Here is a 26,773-nt window from a genome sequence, read left to right on the forward strand (position 1 = left end):
CTGTTCCACTCTTGTGTGTTGTCCTGTGTGCATGCTCATCTGCCTGTGTGCTTGAGATGGGTTGGGGTTCAGGAGAATAGGATTGGGTAGAGGAAGCTGGAGGGGGCAGGGTGGAAACAGGGACAATGGCTGCCATCAGAGAGGAGGCCGGAGCCAGCATTGATCTTTGTTGGGCCGCCAAGCCAGTGTGAATGCCCTCCTGTAATGCATTGGTTTGTTGCATTTGGGCTGCCAGCCACTGGATCGCATTTACAATGGTTGACTGCCCTACAGAGATGGATCGCAGGAGGTCAATGGCCTCCGCACTCAGGGCAGCAGGACTAACTGGGGCAGGGCCTGAGGTGCCTGGGCGAAGGAGATGCCCACACTGAGTGAGCTGGCACGGGCAACTCCCTGAGCGGCTGCTGGGAGGGCGGTGCTGGTACGGCGGGTGGCAGCCTGCAGCTGGGGTGGGCACAGTGGTGTCCGCCCCCACCAGGGAGCTTCCATCGGAGGACGTATCAGAGTCTGAACTGTCCCCTCCTGTCTCCACCATGGTGCTCCCCTCGACCTCCATCCCACTGGTGCCCTCACTGTCTGTAGACTCTGCCACCTGGGTCCAGTGGGATGCAGCTGCCTCTGTCGCCGGTGCCTCTGCTCCTCCGCCAGATGATGCTAATGCACATAAGGACAGGGTGACAAAACAAGCAAGGGGGGGAGATACAAAGGATACAGTTGGTCAATGGCGGCACCAACACCACCGTTGGTGTACACAACACACTCACACACAGGGAACAGCCCTACGCACTAGGCAATTCACTACCAGTTACACTGCTAGTCACCAGGGCATGGGGTGGGACACATATCACCAAGTGCAGCATACCTGGGACTGACACACCCCTGCCCAGTAGTGGATGCCTACTAGCTAAGTTGGAGGAATTTCACATCTCAACCCTGCCCAACATGGGACCTACTCTGCTATGTCAGGCCTGGCCTAGGGGCACCTACAGGCACACATCCCCCACCCGGATACCACCCCACCAGGCATATGTAGTAATGAAGGGCACTGTACTCACCCCCTTGTTGCTGCTGTGATGCCCCCAAGCACCCATCCAGCTCTGGATAGGTCACTGCCTGTATGCGGGCCATCAGGGGGGTCAGGATTCATCGGGCACCACTTCCTCGTTGGGAGGCCATTCCCAGATGGGCCTCCGCCATCTTCTGTGCCCAGCGCCTCAGGTCCTCCCACCGTTGCCGACAGTGCATGCTCCGCCTGCCGTATACCCCCAGGGTCCACACCTCCTTTGCGATGGCATGCCACATACCCTTCTTTTGATGGGCGCTGACCTGCAGAGAAATATACACAGGGAAAGGTATTAGTCAGACTGTCCTACCTGTAACACTCATGGCCCACCATACCCCTTCCCATCCACATTTGCATAGACATGGCCCAGCAAACATGCTGCACGCTGTCCAGGGCCCATCCACCAACCCCCCCTACACGAGGCCTTCACACACACCACTCCATGCATTCATGCCCCATACATCGTACTCACAGTGTACTCACCTGTTGGTCTGGAGGCCATACAGTAGTCGGTACTGGAGTAGGACCCCACCCACCAGTCTCTCCAACTCCGCTGAGGTGAAGGCAGGGACCCTTTCCCCAGTCACACACCATGGTAGGTTCCAGACACAGGTCACAGCAGCACATGCATTGTAGGGTCTCTCCTGTTGAAGGTCAGGTAGCAAGTGAGTGATCAGATAGAAAGTTATGATCACGTCCGCGGTGGTGCATACTGTCACAGCTGGCATACATCACCATTGCCCACTGTACCCCATAGGGCCCAATGTTAACCAATGAGGAGTTGCACGGCGGTTCCCAACCAGCTTCCGCAAGGGCGCACAATGTCAGCGGAATTACTTCACTTCCACCTGTCCCTCCATACAGGACATGCAGACGCCATTTCGGGGGGGGCAGGCCATGGATCCTAACTGCATCACAGTTCTCGATTTAACATGCTGGACATATGCCACCAATAAAATAAAAAATCACAATATGCATTGAACTTTGGTGTTTACAATGTACAAATTATGACCAGATGCTCACTCTTTTTCCCCATAGATTGCAACCACTGCGGATGAATAGGGGATGGAGACATCCTCCCCATGTACAAACCCCTGGTGGTCTTGGCAACAGTGGAGGACAGGCACATTATCCTCACCTACAGACTTGAAAGGGCTGCAATCACAGAGCTGTGTGCCCAATTCGAGCGTGACCTGATATCTGCTATCCGTCACCCCACTGGGATCTCCCCTCTTCTGCAAGTGCTATCAGTGCTCCATTTCTTGGCAACAGGTTCTTTCCAAGTGACAGTGGGCTTGGCAGAAGGAATGTCACAGGCAATGTTCTCAATAGTGCTGACAAGGGTGTTGTCTGCCCTGATAAAACACATGTGCAGCTACATCATTTTCCCCCAAGTGGAGGATTTGGCCACAGTGAAGGCTGACTTCTATGCAATGGGACATATCCCCAACATTAATGAGGTGACTGATGGAACACATATTGCATTTGTCTCCCCCTGCCCCGGAGAAATGAAGAGGTGTTCAGAAATCGTAAAATTTTTCACTCTATGAATGTGCAGATGGAGTGCCTGGCGGACCAGTACATCTCCCACTTCAATGCTAAGTATCCTTGGTCTGTGTATGATGCCTTTATCCCTTTTGGGAAGCGATGCTAAATCAAGGAGACTGGCATCACCCTTGAACACCGGCCAGATGAACAGGTCAGGGCTCACTTTGCAAGAATACAAATTTGAGAAGCAGTTCAACGAGAATGAAGCCATCCAATGGATGCAGGAGAACTGTGCATTTCGTGATGTAGGAATACAGGGACACCAATCTACATATAACCCGATGGGGGGGTTTGGTTCTCTCCACTAGTCCTGATGAGGCCCAGAGCTATAGGGGCCGAAACGCGTCTTCAACTTAATTTGTATGGACACCACATAGTTCCCTAAATCAAGGAGAGGACTATTGGAATAATTAGTCCTGTTTCCTGTGATTCGGTGTTTTGATTTTCAGTGCTGTTAAATGTTAGACATCGATTTGGCGATCTGTAATGTTGATTTTGGTCAATGTATATATAAAAATGACTGCTATAATTTGAACTGTTGTTCTAGTCGGTGGATGAGACAAGACGCTTTGATTAAAAATAGCAAATTCAATTGCATGCCCCACGATTGATTTATTGCATCATTGATGGAATTTAGGTGTACATTATTATTATTTTTTCCTACAAGTTGACCACTTCTTTTCAAAATGATGTTTATCCTGAGGACTAGCAGCATCCCAAATGTGATGGCCCATGTCCAGAGGCACCGGTTGTGGGTAATAGGTGGACCCTGATTCCCACCCAGTGGATGTTGGTGTATGGGTATGGTGTGGCCCGTAAGGGTTAGTGCGTGGCTAAAAGCTGTCCCTCGATATTTGCAGCTGACTCTGGTTCCCTCAACCTCTCATGGCTACTGACCCTTGTGAGGAATCCCAGGGCAAGGGCTGAGGAACGCTACAATGAGGCACATGGACAAACAAGAAGGATAATTGAACATACATTTGGCCTCCTGACGGCCAGGTTTTGGTGCCTCCATCTAACAGGTGGATCCCTGTGCTACTCACCCAAGAAGGTCTACTAGATCGTCGTGGCATGCTGCATGTTGCACAACCTTGCCTTGAGATGCCATGTGCCTTTTCTGCTGGAGGAGGAGTCTGGAGATGGCGGTGTGGCAGCAGTGCAACCTGTGGTCAGTGAAGATGAGGAGGCAGAGGATGAGGCTGAGGCCAAAAGAAATGCAGTGATTCGTCAATACTTCCAATGACAAACAGGTAAGACAGTGTTATTTCACATTTATTTGGCAGTTTCATGTTTGACATTGTCACTGGCAGGCTGTGAATTCCCACTTGTATGCCCACTCACTGTACCCTTTGGCATCTCTTTTTCCATGTGTTGGTGCCCCACTATTGCTCCTGGTGTGTTGACTGCAGCCAACTACAGGTCTTTCCTATGTAAACATTACTGTACAGTTGAATTGCTCTGTTTAATCCTTGTTAAACTAATACCTACTTAAATCATTTGATATACTCCATACGTGTATTTTTTCAAGGTGTGTTTATTGCAGTGCTCTGACGAAAAAGGGGAAGTGCAGTGGGCTAGAGTGATGATGGAAGAAAGTCCAGGTTAGAGTCCAGTCTATTTGTAGCAGAGGTGCATTGTCCAAGGGGGCGTAGGAAGGGGAGCAATGGCAGTTCAACGTGGACAGGGTGACAGAGTGCGATACAAGGGTGATAATCAGGACAGTCTTATTTCCTGGCGCGGGTCTTGGCCATAGTCTCTGGCTTCTACCTGGATCACAGGGAATGTTTGCGGGGTGGTTCTCCTACTGCAGAGGGAGGAGTGCTGGTGTCCTGTTGGTCCTGTGGCAGGGCCTCCTGTCCACAAGCGGCAGCAGAGGTGGAGAGCTGTTCAGTAGTCTGGCAAGTGGCAGGGGATCGCTGGTGTGCCACTGCTTCCGTCATACTGTTGCCTAGGTCTGCCAGCACCCCTGCAATGGAGACCAGGGTGGTGTTAATAGACTTCAAGTCCTCCCTGTTCCCCAGGTACTGTTCCTCCTGCAGCCGCATGTTCTCCTGCATCTTGTCCATGATCTGGCCCAGCGTATCCTGGGAATGTTGGTATGCTCCCAGGATCGCAGTGAGTGCCTCCTGGAGAGTCGGTTCCCTGGGCCTGTCCTCCCCCTGGCACACAGCAGTCCTCCCAGCTTCCCTGTTGTCCTGTGTCTCTGTCCCCTGAACCGTGTGCCCACTGCCACTGACCCAAGGTCCCTGACTGTCCTGGGTTTGTAGGGTGGCCTGGGGTCCCTGTAGTGGTGGACACACTGCTGATTGACGTATCCTGGAGACAGAGGTATGGGCCCACTGGATGGGTGCTGTGGTGGTGTTTCCTGAGTGGGGAGGCACTGTGGTTGTGTGAGACTGTGCCTGGAAAACCGACTGTCCGGAGGTCCCTTCTGGGCCAGGTTGGTCATCCAGATCCAGGCGAGCAGAGCTGCTGTCATCACTGTGGGCCTCTTCTGTGGGGGGACTGGAAGTTGCTGGCACTTCTTCTCCGGTGACATTGGTTGGGATACCTGTGGGGATGTAAATGCAGTGTTATTGTTTCTGTCTGTGACATACTGTGCATGGGTGGGTTGCCCTCTATGGTTGTATTTGCCCTGGCAGCTTTGCCTTGTGTGAGTTGTTATTTGGTGGGCTAGGTGATTCTCTAGTGTGCATGCTTTAGTGATAGGTGTCCATGCAGGTCTGTGAGTAGTGTCCATGCATTGGTGGTGCATGCAGGGCTTGGCATTGGGATGGGTGGGTTGTGATGGCGGGGTGTATGGGAGGTGGTGGAGTGATGCAAGTGAGAGTGATGGTGAGGGTATGTGATGGCATGCAGGTAGGGGGTTATAATAGTTTAGAGTTGACTTACCAGAGTCCAGTCCTCCTGCTTCTCCTGCCAGGCTGTCTGGATGCACGATTGCCAAACTTGCTTGTTGTTAGTTGTGGGGGAGGAGGTGGGGGTCCACCGCCAGTCCTCTTTACAGCGAGTTGGTGCCTTGCTGCAATGGAACCTACCTTCCCCCGAAGGTTGTTCCACCTCTTCCTGATGTCATCCCTTGTTCTGGGGTGCTGTCCTACAGCGTTGACCCTGTCCACAATCCTCCGCCATAGCTCCATCTTCCTAGTAATGGATATCTGCTGCATCTGTGCTCCAAATAGGTGTGGCTCTACCTGGATGATTTCCTCCACCATGACCCTTAGCTCCTCCTCAGAGAATCTGGGGTGTTGTTGTGGTGCCATGGGTGTAGTGTGAGTGGTGTGGGTGAGGGTGTGTAGGGTGATGTGTTGGGGTGTGTGATGTAAGGTGCGTAGGTGATAGTGGTGTGTGTCTCTGGTCTCATCTGTTGTCTTGCTGTCTCTCACTGTTGGCAATTGTTTGTAGTCGTAAGGGGTTGTGGGTAATTTGGGTGTATGTTTTATAGTGGTGTGGGTGTGTGGGTGTGGTGTGTGTATGGGTGTCAGGTGTGTGTAGTTTGAATTGTCCAATGTGGTGTTGTTTTGTATGTGTGTGTGTGTATTTTGAGCGCGGCAGTATGTACTGCCAATAGTTTACCGCCATTGAATGTCCACTGTGGTGATTCGTTGGTCATAATGTTGTAGGTGTAGTTCTGTTGGTGTAATGGTGTGGGTTTTGCTACCGCCAGTTCATCACTGACCTTTGGTGTGGCAGATTTGTATCTGTGGCTAAATAGTGACAGATTGGTGTGTGTGGTCATAATATGGTAAGTGGGTATCCGCGGCGGTGGCTGTATGTTGGCGGCAGTCAGCATGGCAGTAAATGGGATATATCGCCAATGTCATAATGACGGCCATAGTTTGTCAACAACAGATATTTTCATGAGTCAAAAATCAGGCCCTGCTGAAGATTTTGTGAACATGTCAGCATAAAGTGCTGACAAATTTGCGAAGGACTCCATTGCCTAATGGGAGTACATGCCAATTTAGTTCTGTTATCATCCTGGACAATGGACCTCTTAATCTTTCCACCTACCAAGGACCATATCCTTGAGCCCTTTGTGCCACTGTAGCATCTCCTTCTGTGACACAATGGCAGTGCAGACCTTGCAACCATATCACTTTATCACTTTGCATGGCTGGGAATGGCTATATTGATGTGTAGTGTGTAGAAAAGTGGAGTATTATGGGGCGTTGGGGTTAGTACTCACCTTGTAATACCCTCACAATACCCCAGAGATGGTCCTTAGATTCACACTAGTGTAATTGCTGAATTTATTACTAATGAATTTTATGTAATTTGGATTATGAATTTGCATAGAATTTGACTAAAATAGAAAATGAAGTGCGACTTGGAAAATGTGCCTACTTGAATGCCCACCATAATATACGTAATGCTTGAAGTCTATGTAATAAGAAAAATTGTAGCAGGGTGTTATATTAATGATTTAGGGGGTAATTCTGACTTTGGCGGGCGGCGGAGGCCGCCCGCCAAAGTCCCGCCGTCAGAATACCGCTGCGCGGTCAAAAGACCGCCGCAGTAATTCTGAGTTTCCCGCTGGGCTGGCGGGCGACCGACAGAAGGCCGCCCGCCAGCCCAGCGGGAAACCCCCTTCCGCAGAGTGCAAGGGGTGCGATGGGTGCAGTTGCACCAGTCGCGATTTTCAGCGTCTGCTTGGCAGACACTGAAAATCTTGGTGGGGCCCCCAGGGGCCCCACGACACCCGTTACCGCCAGCCAGGTTCTGGCGGTCAAAACCGGTAAGGGGGTCGGAATCCCCGCAGCGCCGCCATAGAGGATTCCCTAGGGCAGCGGGAAACCGGCGGGACACCGCCGGTTTCCCGTTTCTGACCGCGGCTGTACCGCCGCGGTCAGAATGCCCATGGATGCACCGCCAGCCTGTTGGCGGTGCATCTGCGGTCCCCGGCCCTGGCGGTAGTCAACCGCCAGGGTCAGAATGACCGCCTTAATGTTATGTAATTCCTTTATTAATTATAGGCCTTAACTTAGAGAGGTTTAGGCCTAATCTGCTCAGCCTCATATTAAACTGCACTGTTTAATAAAATCGTGGGAATGTATGTCCAGAAAAATTAATACCTGTATTGTTCACACTGTGTTGACCAAACGTTAGCAGATGTCATTAACTTTCTCAAGAGAACTGCTTGCTAGAATGTCTCGTATTAGTAGTTGTTACAATGTAAAATTTGATGCGTGAGGCAGCGATGTTCCCAGGAGTTAACAATGGATGCACTGACTGAAGCACGGATTGCTACAAAAAGATTACCTGATGAGTCTGACGATGGGAGCAAGAGAAGAGGAGCCAATCATCGACGTGTGAAAGACAGTTTAGTTATATCTTAGATTTGGGGTTTAATCCTTATTGGACTAATTGTGAAGGTACGATTTTCTAACCAATGGCAACGTTGGAAGTTCTTTAGGTGATTTTAACTTAGCCTGACTGCACAGAGGGAGGAGAGGCTCATTCTATTCTGTTTGGGGAGCTGAACAGTTCCTGATGATTTATTTCTATCTTTAGCTATTTGCTTAAAATTCTGATGCTGAATGCTGATTCCTTAGGCATTACTTCTTAAAAGGTTCAGTGATTGCTTAGAGACCCCTGTGTCTGAACCATCCCCTTTCAGGGGCCATTGCTGAAGCTAACCGAACTGATGTCCAACTGACGAAGCTAATCACAGCCTGCTGATCCATATGAGGAGAGGTATAACAAAATGTTATTTGTTCTTGTTGTAGGTTTTGTTCTTTGTTTCTAGGTACCAACTGCTATTTTAATAGAGCCATAGTTAGATGCTTTCCAAATTACCTTTGACTAAACATTTTGCATGAAACCCAAACATGCTATTGTAATCAGGTTAGTTGGATAGACTCAGAGAATTATAACACATTATTAATAAAGGATTGATGTTGTTCGCATGTTGAATTTAGATGTATGCTATTTCTATTGCACAGTTATTCTTGTTTTTAATTTGTACTGTGACTCTCGAATGCTTAGCCGTCAATGTGTTAGCTAATTGAGATTTTTTTAGAAGATTTGGTCAACCAGTGTTATTCTTATATGTTTATCAGTTGGTTTTGAGACTAATTTACGTGACATTAGCATTGTTAATATAGGAAATAAACATTCTAACTTTTACACACAGGTGTGGTTATTCATGGGCAAATGGGTCATGGTGTGTGAAGATTACTGACTGCAGAAAAATCTGATGATGATTATTGATTATGATAATGTAATGTTATGGACATTTGAGATTTGTGGTGGAATCACCCTAAGCGAGGTCAAAAGGTATATCAAACCTCTAAGGTTTCCCCTTATAAACTAACAATAAAAGACCAAATAAGGACAGACTCGCTGACACTAGTAAATCTTTAGCTCAGTCCTGCTAGTATGGCAAAGAAAATTCAGGCTTTACTTAGAGGAACATGTGTTAAGCATTTCACTGCAAAAACATGGATGAAAAGTAATTGACATCTGACAACAATTGCTAAATACAGAGATTATTTTAATTTAAATGTAGACACTAAAACAAATAGTATAGGTTAAGGAGAACCGGAGACATTCATTTTAGAATCAATAGAAAATCACTGCAGAAATGGCCTTTAAACAATGCATTGAAGTCAATGGGAAAATGTCATTTGTTGCACAAATGCATTTAAAAGGTGAGTCACATTGGAACCCTTGTGTGGTTACGCTAGGGCAGTCTCTGGGACCAGATCACAACAGTCAGAGCAGTTTTTTCCTGGCCCGTGGAGTCCAGGTGTAGAGTTGTCCTGGCTGTTCGTGGTGCTGAGCGGGATTAGCGTTGAAGTCAATGGCAGGGATGCCACTGGTGGAAAACTTGGGGGTCAAGCTGCAGGAAACCCTTGCAGGGTTAAGCTAGTGTAGTCCCTGGGACAAGGCCACAACAGTCAGTTCACTTTGACCAGGTTCGTGGAGTCCAGGTGCAGAGTTGTCTGGCTGTCTGTGGTGCTGAACAGGGCTTGTGCTAGTGCTGATTTTACAGTACACACAGTGCTGCAGCAGAGGGAATGCAAAAACTCAGCTGTGGGGTCATTGCTGACATCGGTCAAAGGAGCGGGACAGAGCTCTCCTCCTGCAACATCAATAAAGGGGTCAGTCACCTGGCTGGTCACCAACAAGCTTTGGTAGCAGTAAACACAACAAGATGCGTTGGAGACATATGGAGGTCTGGGAAAGTGTGGTAGTGGCGTGTAACCTGGTGGGAGGCAAGACTACAACTCCCACAATGTACTTCACCAGCAGGATCCAGTCAATCCCTTATCCATCAATAGCCGGTGATTCTTTGGTTCCAGAGTGTCTTTTTACCTGCAATCTTCAGGGGACTGGTTCCACCAGCCCAATGAAGACTGAAGGTGCTTCTGGATTCCACAGGTGTCCCTCTGGTCAGGTGTGATGAGTTTCAGCCAAGGACGAAGGTCGATCACGCAGTTCCCAGTCTGTTGCCTCGGTGTCAGAGTTTCCCTCTTTTGCTGTCAAATCAAATCAAATCAAATCATTAACATTTATAAAGCGCGCTACTCACCTGTGCGGGTCTCAAGGCGCTAGGGGAAAAAAGGGGGGGTTATCGCTGCTCGAACAGCCAGGTCTTTAGGAGTCTCCGGAAAGCGGAGTGGTCCTGGGTGGTCCTGAGGCTGGTGGGAAGGGAGTTCCAGGTCTTGGCCGCCAGGAAGGAGAAAGATCTCCCACCCGCCGTGGAGCGGCGGATGCGAGGGACAGCAGCGAGTGTGAGGCCAGAGGAGCGGAGGAGGCGGGTGGGGACGTAGAAGCTGAGGCGTCTGTTGAGGTATTCCGGTCCCTTGTCTTGGAGGACTTTGTGTGCGTGGGTGAGAAGTCGGAAGGTGATCCTTTTGCTGACTGGGAGCCAATGCAGGTGTCTCAGGTGTGCGGAGATGTGGCTGCTGCGAGGAATGTCGAGGATGAGGCGGGCCGAGGCGTTTTGAATGCGTTGCAGGCGGTTTTGGAGTTTGGCAGTGGTCCCGGCGTAGAGGGTGTTGCCGTAGTCCAGGCGGCTCGTGACGAGGGCATGTGTCACGGTTTTTCTGGTGTGGGCGGGGATCCAGCTGAAGATCTTGCGGAGCATGCGGAGGGTGAGGAAGCAGACGGAGGACACGGCGTTGACTTGCTTGGTCATGGTGAGAAGAGGGTCCAAGATGAAGCCGAGGTTGCGGGCGTGGTCTGTGGGGGTCGGTGCGGTGCCGAGGGCCGTCGGCCACCAGGAGTCGTCCCAAGCGGACGGGGTGTTGCCGAGGATGAGGACTTCCGTTTTGTCAGAGTTCAGCTTTAGGCGGCTGAGCCTCATCCAATCTGCGACGTCCTTCATGCCCTCTTGTAGGTTGGTCTTGGCGCTGGCGGGGTCCTTGGTGAGGGAGAGTATAAGTTGGGTGTCGTCGGCGTGGGAGGTGATGATGATGTCGTGCTTGCGTACGATGTCGGCGAGGGGGCTCATGTAGACATTGAAGAGTGTCGGGCTGAGTGATGAGCCTTGGGGTACGCCGCAGATGATCTCGGTGGGTTCAGAGCGAAACGGAGGGAGGTAAACTCTTTGGGAACGGTTAGAGAGGAAGGAGGCGATCCAGTCCAGGGCCTGGCCTTGGATTCTGGTGGAGCGGAGGTGGGTGATTAGGGTGCGGTGACAGACGGTGTCAAAGGCAGCCGAGAGGTCGAGCAGAATGAGGGCGACTGTTTCACCGTTGTCCATCAGGGTTCTGATGTCGTCAGTGACTTAGGTGAGGGCGGTTTCAGTGCTGTGGTTGGTTCGGAATCCGGTTTGTGAGGGGTCGAGCAGGTTGTTGTCTTCCAGGGAGTTGGTCAGCTGTTTGTTGACGGTCTTCTCTATTACTTTGGCTGGGAAAGGCAGAAGAGAGATGGGGCGGAAGTTTTTCAGGTCGCTCGGGTCAGCCGTAGGTTTCTTTAGTAGAGCGTTGACTTCGGCGTGTTTCCAGCATTCGGGGTAGGTAGCAGAAGAAAAAGAGGAGTTGATGACGGTCTGGAGGTGCGGGGCGATGATGTCGTTGGCTTTGTTAAAGATGAAGTGCGGGCAGGGGTCCGAAGGGGCGCCGGAGTGGATAGAGTTCATGATGGATTTGGTTTCTTCTGTGTTGATGAAGGACCAGTTGATGAGGGTGATGGCTGTGGATGCCGGTTCGGTGGTGTTTGGTTGGGTCTGGTGTCCGAAGCTGTCGTGGAGGTCGCTAATCTTGCGAAGGAAGAAAGTGGCAAGGGATTTGCACAGATCCTGTGAGGGCGTGACGGCGTTGGCATTGGCGCTGGGGTTGGAGAACTCCTTGACGATGCTGAAGAGTTCTCTGCTGTTGTGTCTGTTTTTGTCCAGTCTGTCGGTGAAAAAGTTCCTTTTGGCGGCGCGGATCAGGTGGTGGTGTTCGCGGGTAGCGTTCTTGAGGGCGGTCATGTTGTCAGCGGTGCGGTCCTTGCGCCAGGCTTTCTCTAGGGCGCGACAAGATTTCTTTGATTCTTTGAGGGTGTCAGAGAACCAGAGAGGTTTTTTGGTGTTGGTCTGTCGATGCGTGCATTTGAGGGGGGCAAGGATGTCTGCGCAGTTGGAGATCCACTTTGTGAGGTTGAGGGCTGCGTCGTTGGGGTCGGTGGTGAGGGTGGGTTGGTTGGCGGCTGTGGGTAGGAAAGTACCATCTTGCCTGGCGTGTTACCCCCATTTTAACTTGTATGTCAGTTTGTTTTTGCCTGTCTCACTTGGATCCTGCTAGTCAGGAGCCCAGTGCTCATAGTTTGTGGCCTGAATGTGTGTCCCTGTGAAGTGCCTAACTGTGTCACTGAGGCTCTGCTAACCAGAACCTCAGTGCTCAAGCTCTCTTTGCCTTTAAAATTTTCACTATAGGCTAGTGACCATTTTCCCCAATTCCAATTGGCACACTGGAACACCCTTATAATTCCCTAGTATATGGTACCTGAGTACCCAGGGTATTGGGGTTCCAGGACATCCCTATGGGCTGCCGCATTTCTTTTGCCACCCATAGGGAGCTCAGACAATTCTTACACAGGACTGCCATTGCAGCCTGAGTGAAATAACATCCACGTTATTTCACAGCCATTTTTCACCTCACTTGGGTAACTTATAAGTCACCTGTATGTCTAACCCTCACTTAGTTAAGGTTAGGTGCAAAGTTACAAAGTGTGAGGGCACCCTGGCACTAGCCAAAGTGCCCCCACATAGTTCAGGGCAATTTACCCAGACTTTGTGAGTGCAGGGACCCCATTAGACGCATGCACTACATATAGGTCAATATCTACAGGGAGTGCAGAATTATTAGGCAAGTTGTATTTTTGAGGATTAATTTTATTATTGAACAACAACCATGTTCTCAATGAACCCAAAAAACTCATTAATATCAAAGCTGAATATTTTTGGAAGTAGTTTTTAGTTTGTTTTTAGTTTTAGCTATGTTAGGGGGATATCTGTGTGTGCAGGTGACTATTACTGTGCATAATTATTAGGCAACTTAACAAAAAAAAAATATATACCCATTTCAATTATTTATTATTACCAGTGAAACCAATATAACATCTCAACATTCACAAATATACATTTCTGACATTCAAAAACAAAACAAAAACAAATCAGTGACCAATATAGCCACCTTTCTTTGCAAAGACACTCAAAAGCCTGCCATCCATGGATTCTGTCAGTGTTTTGATCTGTTCACCATCAACATTGCGTGCAGCAGCAACCACAGCCTCCCAGACACTGTTCAGAGAGGTGTACTGTTTTCCCTCCTTGTAAATCTCGCATTTGATGATGGACCACAGGTTCTCAATGGGGTTCAGATCAGGTGAACAAGGAGGCCATGTCATTAGATTTCCTTCTTTTATACCCTTTCTTGCCAGCCACGCTGTGGAGTACTTGGACGCGTGTGATGGAGCATTGTCCTGCATGAAAATCATGTTTTTCTTGAAGGATGCAGACTTCTTCCTGTACCACTGCTTGAAGAAGGTGTCTTCCAGGAACTGGCAGTAGGACAGGGAGTTGAGCTTGACTCCATCCTCAACCCGAAAAGGCCCCACAAGCTCATCTTTGATGATACCAGCCCAAACCAGTACTCCACCTCCACCTTGCTGGCGTCTGAGTCGGACTGGAGCTCTCTGCCCTTTACCAATCCAGCCACGGGCCCATCCATCTGGCCCATCAAGACTCACTCTCATTTCATCAGTCCATAAAACCTTAGAAAAATCAGTCTTGAGATATTTCTTGGCCCAGTCTTGACGTTTCAGCTTGTGTGTCTTGTTCAGTGGTGGTCGTCTTTCAGCCTTTCTTACCTTGGCCATGTCTCTGAGTATTGCACACCTTGTGCTTTTGGGCACTCCAGTGAGGTTGCAGCTCTGAAATATGGCCAAACTGGTGGCAAGTGGCATCGTGGCAGCTGCACGCTTGACTTTTCTCAGTTCATGGGCAGTTATTTTGCGCCTTGGTTTTTCCACACGCTTCTTGCGACCCTGTTGACTATTTTGAATGAAACGCTTGATTGTTCGATGATCACGCTTCAGAAGCTTTGCAATTTTAAGAGTGCTGCATCCCTCTGCAAGATATCTCACTATTTTTGACTTTTCTGAGCCTGTCAAGTCCTTCTTTTGACCCATTTTGCCAAAGGAAAGGAAGTTGCCTAATAATTATGCACACCTGATATAGGGTGTTGATGTCATTAGACCACACCCCTTCTCATTACAGAGATGCACATCACCTAATATGCTTATTTGGTAGTAGGCTTTCGAGCCTATACAGCTTGGAGTAAGACAACATGCATAAAGAGGATGATGTGGTCAAAATACTAATTTGCCTAATAATTCTGCACTCCCTGTATATTTAGCTTCACAATGGTAACTCCGAATATGGCCATGTAACATGTCTAAGATCATGGAATTTTCCCCCCATGCCAAATCTGGCATTGGGCTGCCAATCCCATGCATCCCTGGGCTCCAGCATGGACCCTGGGTACTGCCAAACCAGCTCTCTGGGGTTTTCACTGTAGCTACCACTGCTGCCAACCCACAGACAGGCTTCTGCCCTCCTGGGGTCTGGGCAGTCCAGTCCCAGGAAGCCAGAACAAAGGATTTCCTCTGAGAGAGGGTGTTACACCATCTCCCTTTGGAAATAGGTGTTAAGGGCCTGAGAGGAGTAGCCTCTCCAGGCCTCTGGAAATGCTTTGAAGGGCACAGATGGTGCCCTCCTTGCATAAACCAGTCTACACAGGTTCAGGTTCTGGCATGAAACTGGACAAAGGAAAGGGGGGTGACCACTCCCCTGTCCATCACCACCCCAGGTGTGGTGCCCAGAGCTCCTCCAGTGTGTCCCAGACCTCTGCCATCTTGAATCCAGAGGTGTGAGGGCACAATGGAGACCTCTGAGTGGCCAGTGCCAGCAGGTGACATCAGAGACCCCTCCTGATAGGTGCTTACCTGACTGGGTGGCCAATCCTCCTCTGAGGGCTATTTAGGGTCTCTCCTGTGGGTTTTTCCTCAGATAACAAATGCAAGAATTCACCAGAGTTCCTCTGCATCTCCCTCTTTGACTTCTGCCAAGGATCGACCTCTGACTGCTCCCGGACACCTGGAAACTGGAACAAAGTAGCAAGAAGACTACCAGCAACATTGTAGTGCCTAATCCTGCCAGCTTTCTCGACTGTTTCCTGGTGGTGCATGCTCTGGGGGCTGTCTACCTTCACTCTGCACTGGAAGCCACGAAGAAATCTCCTGTGGGTCGACTGAATCTTTCCCCTGCTAAGGCAGGCACCAAACTTCAGCTTCACCGGCCCTCTGGGTCCCCTCTCATCATGACGAGCGTGGTCCCTGGAATGCAGGTGGTGGATTCAAGTGACCCCGACAGTCCAGTTTTGGCAGAGGTAATTCCTTGCCTCCCCTCTCCAGACAGTAATCCTGTGTACTGTGTGAACTTCAGCTGCTAGGGCTTCTGTGCAAATTTGCAAAGAATCCTTCATGCACAGCATAGCCCATGTCCCCAGCACTCGTTTCTGCATTGCTCAACTTGCTGAGTTGACCACCGGCTTTCTGGGACCCTTTTTTGTGGTGTTTAGATGACTGCCGTGCTCAGTTTTCTTGAACCCATTTTCAAGTATTCTGCAGGTGCTGCCTTCTTGTGCATGGACTCTCTGTATTGCTAAGGGCCCCCCTCTCTCTCCTCTTCCAAGTGGCGACCCCCGGGTCCTTCCTGGACCCAGGCAGCACCCTTTTCTTTAATTGTGGCCTTTGCAGCTAGCAAGGCTTGTTTGTGGTCTTTCTTCAAAGAAACAACTCTGCATTCTCCAGCATTCTTTAGGACATCTTCTGAGCAAAAGAAAAGTTTCTGGCATCTTCCGTTGTTGCAAAATCTTCAGCGTCTTCCATCCAGAGGCAGCCATTTTGCACCTTCATCCGGGGTTTAGTGGGTTCCTGCCCCCTCCGGACACTTTTGTGACTCTTGGACTTGGTCCCCTTCCTTTACAGGTCCTCTGGTTCAGGAATCCATCTTCAATGCTTTGCAGTCAGTTGTGGTCTTTGCAGAATCTCCTATCACGTCTTTAGTGTGTTTCTGGGGAAGTAGGGTCACTTTACTCCTACTTTTCTGGGTCTTGGGGTGGGGTATCGTGGACACCCTTAGTTTTTCTGACACTCACAGTGACCCTCTACACACTGCAATAGGCCAGGGGTCCCTAAGTGGTTCACATTCCACTTTCTTAGTATATGGTTTGTGTTGCCCCTAGGCCTATTGCATCCTATTGTATTCTACAGTGTTTGCACTACTTTTCTAACTGTTTATTCACCTGATTTTGGTTTGTGTGTATATTTTGTGTATTTTACTTACCTCCTAAGGGACTATGGGGGTCATTCTGACCCCGGCGGTCTAAGACCGCCGGGGCCAGGGTCGGCGGGAGCACCGCCGACAGGCCGGCGGTGCCCTGCAGGGCATTCTGACCGCGGCGGTTCAGCCGCGGTCAGAAGAGGCAAACCGGCAGTCTCCCGCCGGTTTACCGCTGCCCTTAGAATCCCCCATGGCGGCGCAGCTTGCTGCGCCGCCATGGGGGATTCTGACACCCCCTACTGCCATCCTGTTCCTGGCGGTTCGCCCGCCAGGAACAGGATAGCGGTAGGGGGTGCCGCAGGGCCCCCGTAAGAGGGCCCCGCAAAGTATTTCAGTGTCTGCTAAGCAGACACTGAAATACGCGACGGGTGCAAACTGCACCCGTCGCACCCCTGCAACTACGCCGGCTCAATTCTGAGCCGGCGTCCTCGTTGCAGGGGCATTTCCTCTGGGCCGGCGGGCGCTCTTTTGGAGAGCGCCCGCCGGCCCAGAGGAAATGTCTAAATGGCCGCCGCGGTCTTTTGACCGCGGTGCGGTCATTCAGCGGCGGTACCTTGGCGGACAGCCTCCGCCATCCGCCAGGGTCAAAATCAGGCCCTATATCCTCTGAGATATTTCCTGACATATTGTCACTAAAATAAAGTACCTTTATTTTTAGTAACTCTGAGTGTTGTGATTCTTATGATATAATGCAGTATGATATATGTGGTATAGTATGAGCTTTGATTGTCTCCTAGTTCAGCCTCAGCTGCTCTGCTATAGCTACCTCTATCAGCCTAAGCTGCTAGAACACTACTAATCTACTATTAAGGGATAACTGGGCCTGGCACAAGGTGTAAGTACCATCAGGTACCCACTATAAGCCAGGCCAGCCTCCTACATTGGTGGTGCAGCGGTGGGATAAATTCTTGTAACTGCTTTACCACTTTGTCATTGGTGCTTTTCATAAGAAAAACATGTTCCAAATACTTAAAAATATACACAGTTAACCTAAATAGTTTAACTCTTTTTCTAAAAACTTTCTGAAAAAGTTTCTAAAAAGTTTTCAAAAGTTTTCAAAAGTTTTGAAAAAGTTTGAAAAGTTTTCCTCTTTTCTTTAAAAGTTCTAGAAACTTTTTTCTCTCTATCTTAAACTCTTTCTTATAAATATGTCTGCAGTAGAGCTCACTCCCACAGTTGTTCAGGCAACCTATGGTAGTTTAAACTTTAAAGGTTTGAGGGGTCTCTGAGTAGAAAGAGGTTTAAGCATTGGTAAGAACCCTGCCAAAGATCTTCTCCTCAGCCTTCTCCTAGAAAGTGACCAGAACCAGTCTGGTCCTTCCCAGGATCAGGAGGTAGAAGAGGGAGGTAAGCAGCAAGAATCAGGGGAGGGCCCTGAGGACTCTGGGGAGGGTTCCTCCAAAGACCTGTCAGCTAACAGGCCATCTAGTGAAGCTGGTAGTGGGAGGGAATCACACATCGGTAGGGCACCTTTCACTCCAAAAGGCCAGATAACTAGAGTCCAGCCAGTTAGAGACAGGTCCACTTCTGCCAATTCCCACATTTCCTCTGTGTCTCAGAATTCCCAAGCCTCTCACCCTGAGGATAACATCCTAGACAGAGAACTCAGAAAGCTGAGGTTGGAAGAGGCCAGACTGAAGCTGAGACAGCAGCAGTTGGCCTTAGACAGGGAATCTCTAGAAGTAGAGAGGGAAAGACAGAGGTTGGGGTTAGTTCCCCATGGTGGCAGCAGCAGTGTTCTTGATAGTAATCCTGTAAGAGAACAAGATTCTAGAAACCTGCATAAGAGAGTCCCCCCTTACAAGGAGGGGGATGACATCAACAAGTTGTTTGCTGCACTTGAGAGAGCCTGTATGGTACAGTTGGTCCCTCAAAGGCAGTGAGCTGCTATCTCTTGGCTATAGTTCACTGATAAGGTTAGGGATAGGATCCTTACTGTTAGAGAAAGTGATGCCAATAACTGCAAGGTTTTGAAAGATGCACTCTTAGATGGACATGGATTTGGCTTAACCACTGAACAATACAGGATAAAGTTCAGAGATACCAGAAAAGAGTCCTCTCAAGACTGGACAGACTTTGTAGACTGTTCACTGAAAGCCTTGGAGGGATGGTTACATGGCAGTAATGTGGCCGACTATGAAAGCCTATATAATCTTATTCTGAGAGAGCATATTTTGAATAATTGTGTGTCTGACTTGTTACATCAGTACGTGGTAGACTCAGATCTGACCTCTCCCCAAGAATTGGGAAAGAAGGCAGACAAATGGGTCAGAACAAGAGTGAACAGAAAATTTCATACAGGTGGTGACAAGGATGGCAAGAAGAAGGATGGTAAGTCTTCTGACAAGGGTAGGGACAAAGAGAAAAAGCATTCTGAGTCACCATCGGGCCCACAAAAATATTCTGGGGGAGGTAGGTTCAAATCCTCTTCTAACAATCAAAAGAAGCCATGGTGTTATTTATGTAAAAGTAAAGGCAATTGGACAAGTGATTCCACCTGCCCAAAGAAAAACACCAAGGCTCCCACTACCACAACCCCAACTGCAACCTCTAGTGCCCCTAGTAATAGCAGTGGTGGTGGGAAGTCTACTACAAATAGCCAATCAAAGGGTGTAGCTGGGCTCACCATTGGCAATGTAGTTGGGGTTAGTCTTGTTAGGGAGACCACAGAGGCTATTTTAGTCTCTGATGGTAGTATTGACTTTGCCACCTTGGTTGCTTGTCCCCTTAATATGGGTAAGTACAAGCAACTTCCCCTAATAAATGGTGTTGAGGTTGAGGCCTACAGGGATACTGGAGCCAGTGTCACTATGGTGATTGAGAAACTGGTTCACCCTGATCAACACCTACTTGGTCAGCAGTACCAAGTGACTGATGCTCATAACAACACTCTTAGCCACCCCTTCGCTGTTGTGAATCTCAACTGGGGGGGTTACTGGTCCAAAGAAAGTTGTGTTAGCCACTGATTTACCTGTAGACTGCTTACTAGGCAATGATTTGGAGACATCAGCTTGGGTTGAAGTGGAGTTGGAGGCTCATGCAGCAATGCTGGGCATTCTAGGGCATATCTTTGCTCTCAGGCCCAGAAGCAAAGAGGACAGTAGAGCTTGGATCTTGAAATAATGGACCAAGTGCTCCCAAAAGCTTGGGGTAGGAACGGTGAATCCTTGCCCACTATCTCTCTCTCTCCAGAAGATTCCCCTTTTGAGGAAGAGGAATCCTCTCCCTGTGCAGAACCCACACCAGATGACCTGGCAGCGGACACTACTGAGCTTTTGGGTGCAGGGGGGCCTGCTAGGGAAGAGCTGAGTGTGGCACAGCAGACCTGTCCCACACTAGAGGGTTTAAGACAACAAGCTGTCAAACAGCAGAATGGGGACATCAATGATAGTCATTAGGTCTATTGGGAGATAACCTCCTCTACACTGAGTCAAGGCACCCTAAGCCTGGAGCTGCCAGGAGATTGGTCATCCCATTGCAGTATATGGAGTTTCTTCTGACCTTGGCACATGATATTCCTTTGGCTGGGCATTTGGGCCAGAGTAAAACTTGGGACAGACTTGTTCCATTGTTTCACTGGCCTCACATGTCAGAGGACACTAAGGAGATTTGTCGCTCCTATGTGACCTGCCAAGCCAGTGGCAAGACTGGTGGCACAGCTAAGGCCCCCTTAATTCCACTCCCAGTGGTTGGGGTGCTCTTTGAAAGGGTAGGCGTTGACATAATTGGCCCCCTTGACCCTCCTACAGCTTCAGCCAATAGGTTTATCCTTATGGTAGTGGACCATGCCACTAGGTATCCTGAAGCAATTCCCTTAAGGACCGCCACAGCTCCTGCAGTGGCAAAAGCCCTCCTGGGAATCTTTTCCAGAGTGGGTTTCCCTAAGGAAGTGGTGTCAGACAGAGGTAGTAACTTCATTTCTGCATACCTCAAAGCTATGTGGAAGGATTGTAGTGTAACTTATAAGTTCACTACTCCTCATCATCCACAGACAAATGGTCTGGTTGAGAGGTTTAATAAAACTCTCAAAGGTATGATTATGGGACTCCCTGAAAAACTCAGAAGAAAATGGGATGTCCAGTTGCCATGCCTCCTTTTTGCTTACAGGGAGGTACCCCAAAAAGGAGTGGGCTTTAGCCCCTTTCAACTCCTCTTTGGACACTCTCTGAGAGGTCCCCTTGCTCTTGTGAAGGATAGTTGGGAACAACACTTAAAAGCTCCAGAGCAAGACATTGAGGACTATGTACTTGGCCTGAGAACCAGAATGGCTGAGTACATGAAAAAGGCCAATAAAACCCTTCAGGCCAGCCAAGAGCTCCAAAAGCAATGGCATGACCAGAAGGCTGGCCTGACCCAGTACCACCCAGGACAGAAGGTGTGGGTATTGGAGCCTGTGGCCCCAAGAGCACTCTAGGACAAATGGAGTGGACCCCATCTCATTGTTGAAAAGAAAGGTGAGGTCACCTATTTGGTAGACCTGGGCACTGCCAGGAGTCCCCTTAGGGTGCTCCATGTCAATCGCCTGAAACCTTATTATGACAGGGCTGACTTAACCCTGCTCATGACAACTAATGAGGCGCAGGAGGAAGAGAGTGACCCTCTCCCTGACCTCTTCTCCACCACTGAAGCTGATGGCTTAGTGGAGGGAGTGGTGCTTACAGACTGCCTTCCTACTGAGCAGAAGGCCAACTGTATAAATCTCTTAGGCCAATTCTCTGACCTCTTCTGACTGATCCAAGGCACAACTAGTGGTGTGAGCACACAATCAACACTGGAGACAGTTTACCTGTCAAAAATAAGATTTATAGGCAGCCTGACCATGTCAGGGATTGCATAAAACAAGAGGTACAGAAAACTCTGGACCTAGGAGTGATTGAGCCTTCTGAGAGTTCATGGGCTAGCCCAGTGGCGCTTGTCCAAAACCTCAAACTAAAGATAGTAAAAAAAAAAAAGGTTTTGTGTTGACTATAGAGGACTCAATCAGGTAACCAAAACTGATGCTCACGCTATACCCAGGGCAGATGAGCTCATAGCTACACTGGCTTCTGCCACGTATCTAAGCACTTTTGGCTTAACTGCAGGGTATTGGCAGTTTAAGTTGTCAGAAGATGCTAAACCTAAAACAGCATTTTCCACCATTGGAGGGCACTATCAGTTCACTGTTATGCCCTTTGGTTTGAAAAATGCACCTGCCACTTTTCAGAGGTTGGTGCAAGTGGTTGGAAGCTTTTAGTACAGCATAGCTAGATGATATAGCTATCTTTAGCTCCACCTGGGATGATCACCTGGTCTACCTATTGAAAGTTGTGGAGGCCCTGCAAAAGGCAGACCACATTATCAAGGCTTCAAAGTGCTAGATAGGGATGGGGAAAGTGGTTTATCTGGGCCACCTGGTAGGTGGGGAACAGATTGCACCACTGCAGGGGAAGATCCAGATCGTTATGGAAGGGCTCCCCTTACAACTCAAACCCAGGTGAGAGCCTTCTTAGACCTCACAGGGTACTATAGGAGGTTCATTAAGAACTATGGCTCCATTGCAGCTCCTCTTAATGACCTCACTAGCAAGAAGATGCCTAAAAAGGTATTGTGGACAGCTAGCTGTCAAAATGCTTTTGATGAGCTAAAACAGGCCATGTGCTCTGCACCCGTCCTAAAAAGCCCCTGTTACTCCGATAAATTCATAGTCAAGACTGATGCTTCTGAATTAGGGCTAGGGGCAGTTCTATCACAGCTTAACACTGAGGGCCAGGATCAACCTGTTGCTTTTATCAGCATGAGGTTGACCCCTAGAGAAAAGTGTTGGTCTGCCATAGAGAGGGAGGACTTTGCTGTGGTCTGGGCACTGAAAAAGTTGAAACCATACCTGATTGGTACTCACTTTATTGTTCAGACAGACCACAAACTTCTATTATGGCTTAAACAAATGAAAGGTGAAAACCCTAAATTGTTGAGGTGGTCCATCTCCCTACAGGGTATGGACTATACAGTGGACCATAGACCTGGGAGTACCCACTCCAATGCAGGTGGGCTCTCCAGATATTTCCACTTAGACAATGAAGACTCATCTGGGCAAGCTTAGCCTTATTGTCCCTCGTTTGGGGGGGTTGTGTAGGAAAGTACCATCTTGCCTGGCATGTTACCCCCATTTTTACTTGTTTGTCAGTTTGTTTTTGCCTGTCTCACTGGGATCCTGCTAGCCAGGACCCCAGTGCTCATAGTTTGTGGCCTGAATGTGTTTCCCTGTGTAGTGCCTAACTGTGTCACTGAGGCTCTGCTAACCAGAACCTCAGTGCTTATGCTCTCTCTGCCTTTAAAATTGTCACTATAGGCTAGTGACCATTTTCACCAATTCTAATTGGCACACTGGAACACCCTTATAATTCCCTAGTATATGGTACTTGAGTACCCAGGGTATTGGGGTTCCAGGAGATCCCTATGGGCTGCAGCATTTCTTTTGCCACCCATAGGGAGCTCAGACAATTCTTCCACAGGACTGCCATTGCAGCCTGAGTGAAATAACGTCCACGTTATTTCAAAGCCATTTTTCACTGCACTTGGGTAACTTAAAAGTCACCTATATGTCTAACCCTCACTTGGTGAAGGTTAGGTGCAAAGTTACTAAGTGTGAGGGCATACTGGCACTAGCCAAGGTGCCCCCACATATTTCAGGGCAATTTCCCCAGACTTTGTGAGTGCGGGACACCATTACATGGTTCACAATGGTAACTCTGAATATGGCCATGTAACATGTCTAAGATCATGTAATTTTCCCCCCATGCCAAATCTGGTATTGGGGTGCCAATCCCATGCATCCCCGGGGCTCAAGCATGGACCCTGGGTACTGCCAAACCAGCTCTCTGGGGTTTTCACTGTAGCTACCGCTGCTGCCAACCCACAGACAGGCTTCTGCCCTCCTGGGGTCTGGGCAGTCCAGTCCCAGGAAGGCAGAACAAAGGATTTCCTCTGAGAGAGGGTGTTACACCCTCTCCTTTTGGAAATATGTGTTAAGGGCCTGAGAGGAGTAGCCTCTCCAGGCCTCTGGAAATGCTTTGAAGGGCACAGATGGTGCCCTCCTTGCATAAACCAGTCTACACCGGTTCAGGGAACCCCCAGCCCAGCTCTGGCATGAAACTGGACAAAGGAAAGGGGAGTGACCACTCCCCTGTCCATCACCACCCCAGGGGTGGTGCCCAGAGCTCCTCCAGTGTGTCCCAGACTTCTGCCATCTTGAATCCAGAGGTGTGAGGGCACAATGGAGGACTCTGAGTGGCCAGTTGCAGCAGGTGATGTCAGAGACCCCTCCTGATAGGCACTTACCTGACTAGGTGGCCAATCCTCCTCTGAGGGCTATTTAATGCAAGAATTCACCAGAGTTCCTCTGCATCTCCCTCTTTGACTTCTGCCAAGGATCGACCGCTGACTGCTCCAGGACGCCTGCAAAACTGCAACAAAGTAGCAAGAAGACTACCAGCGACATTGTAGTGCCTAATCCTGCTGGCTTTCTCGACTGTTTCCTGGTGGTGCATGCTCTGGGAGCTGTCTACCTTCACTCTGCACTGGAAGCTAAGAAGAAATCTGCTGTGGGTCGATGGAATCTTCCCCATGCTAACTCAGGCACCAAACTTCAGCTTCACCGGCCCTCTGGGTCGCCTCTCATCGTGACGAGCGTGGTCCCTGGAACACAGGTGGTGGATCCAAGTGTCTCTGACAGTTCAGTGGTCCATCTGTCCAAATTTGGCAGAGGTAAGTCCTTGCCTCCCCTCACCAGACAGTAATCCTGTGTACTGCGTGAACTGCAGCTGCTAGGGCTTCTGTGCACTCTTGCAAAGAATCCTTCATGCACAGTGTGAGAAAACAGGGCTGATTGCAGAGGCCCCATAACTTTTTGCCCCCATTTTCCACTTTTTGCTGGTGTTTTCCTGACTTTAAAGGTGCCCTGGGTACTGCTAACCAGTCCCAGGGCCTGTGCTCTGTGTAAAATGGATATGCAAATTAGGCTAATTATAAGTGGCTAAGTTAACCTACCTATAAGTCCCTAGTATATGGTAGGGCATGTAGGTTTAGGGACCACAGCATAGGTGGTGCACACCTAGGTGCATTGCTGAGGTGCCCAGTGTCATTTTAAAAGCTAGCCTGCCTTGCTGGCTGCTTTTAAATTAAAGTTATATGCAAATTCGACTTTGGAATTAAAGGTACTTCCAAAGTCTTAAACTACCTTATTTTTACATATAAGTCACCCCTAAGGTGTGCCCTATGTGCCCCTAGGGCTGGGTGCCATGTAACTATAAGCAGGGACTTTATAAAAATAGATTTATAAGCCCTGGTGAGGTAAAAACAGCCAAATTCGTTTTTCCCTCATTGAAGTAAATGGCCTTCATAGGCTAGAATGGGCGGACTTTATTTTAAATTTTAAAGTCTCCTTAAATGTTGCATACCAAGAATTTGGTATCAAATTAATTGTTGTAATAAATCCTACAACTTCCAGTTGTTGGATTTAATATAACTTGTTCAGGTAAAAAGTTTAGACTTTACCTAAAAAGTTGCCAATTTCAGCTCTGCATTGTTTTTGCTGCTGTGCTCTGATTGGCCAGCCTGCAGCAGCTTCTGCCAGGCTGCCTTGATGAGGTGTGAAGTGGCCAGGCTTCACACAAAGGAATGTGCTTGGGGGAGAGAATCTCCCCTCAGCAGATGGTGTGGCAGGAAGGGGGAGGGCTGCCAAACTGGTCTTCAAAGGCAGAGAAGGACATTTGCAGCACCCAGCAACACCCCCACATCCTGCAACCCCAGACAGCTAGGTGCCCCCTTGATTAGATTAGGAGAGGGCAGGAGAGGGGTGTGTTTATGATTTTTAGCCACACCAGTGGGTGGGCTCAGCCAGATGTAACCTCCAAAAATCAGATTCATCCATGTTGGATTTTTAGAGACTGTTGCCTTCTGGGATGGATTTTTGCCACACTTCCCAGGAAGTGGTCATCACAGGGGGACGACCCTGTCCCTGATTGGAGAACCAGGGCCCCCCTGCTTTTCACCCAGGAGCAAGGATAAAACTGGCAGACCTGCACCCACACCTCAGATCCCCTCCAGAATTCAACAAGAAAGGAACTAAAGAAGAAGAAGGACTGCCCTGCTGGACCCCTGGCCTGCACCTGGACCCTGCACTCAGAAGGACTGCACCAGCTGCACACTTGGGCTTCACCACAAGAAGGACTTTGCCTGGCTTCAACTGGTTCAAGGAGGGACTCCCTGTTTGCTACAGGTGAAAAATTGCTAAACCAGAGTCCCCTGCACCAACTCCTGAAGAAAGCGACCAGCTGACCACTGTCCAGTGGCCAAAAAGGAGTTTGCGCCAGGTGCATTCTGGGAGTTGAAGTCCGCACCCCCCAAGGACCATCACAGAACTTCTGGACCCTTGGGGTGAGCTGTGGACCCCAAAAGAACCTTAAAAGAACATCTGGGTGAAGCCCCAGAAGTTTGGAAAAGATTTGAGAATTTTTTGGAAAAAAGCTCCAGAGAGGGACCGACACGCCGCGGAAATTCTAGCCGGCTTGCCTCAACCGCGACCCGGCCTGACTTCTTGGTTCTTCCCGGTAAAGAAAAACATCCGAAAAAGAGACTAAGTCCGAAGGTAAAAAGTTGACCGGGACCTCCCAGCCATCGTATCCGAGAAGGGCTCCATGGACGTCGGATCAAGATCCAGGTTTACCCCGGTCGAAGGATTTTCACCTCGAAAAAACGACTAAGTCCGAAGGTAAAAATCTCCACCGAGGAATCCAGCATCGCGTATCCGGACAAGGGCTCCAGGAGGTCGGATTCGACTGGCAGGTTCGTCCCGCTGAAGAAAATCTTCAAAATAAAGACTAAGTCAGAAGGTAACTTTTTAACCGAGGCCTCCCGCGACCTGTAGCCGAGCAGGGCTCCATCGCGGTCGTCCTGAAAGTTTGACTTTGCCCCGGTCGAGGTGCAACCAGATGACCCGATTGGCGCTTTTTGTTTCTAAGCGCTAGAAAAGTAATAATTCTTTAAAAATTCATATCTCCGGTTCCCCTGAACCGATTTTAATCGTTTTTGTGTCATTTTAAAGATAAAAATAATATAAACTATTTTTATAAATTGGTTTTGGATTTTTAAACTGTTTCCTGTGTTTTATTTAATTACTGTTTTGTGATATTTGAATGCTTTACACTTTGTCTCCTAAGTTAAGCCTTGACGCTCGTTGCCAAGCTACCAAGGGTTGAGCTGGGATTAATTTACTGAGACCTAACTGTACCTAGGTGGAGGTTGGTGGCTTGTTGCTAGGTGTAGGTACCTACCTGCCCTACCAA

The sequence above is a fragment of the Pleurodeles waltl genome, chromosome 4_1 (genome assembly GCF_031143425.1).
Source record: "Pleurodeles waltl isolate 20211129_DDA chromosome 4_1, aPleWal1.hap1.20221129, whole genome shotgun sequence".
Classification (NCBI taxonomy): domain Eukaryota; kingdom Metazoa; phylum Chordata; class Amphibia; order Caudata; family Salamandridae; genus Pleurodeles; species Pleurodeles waltl.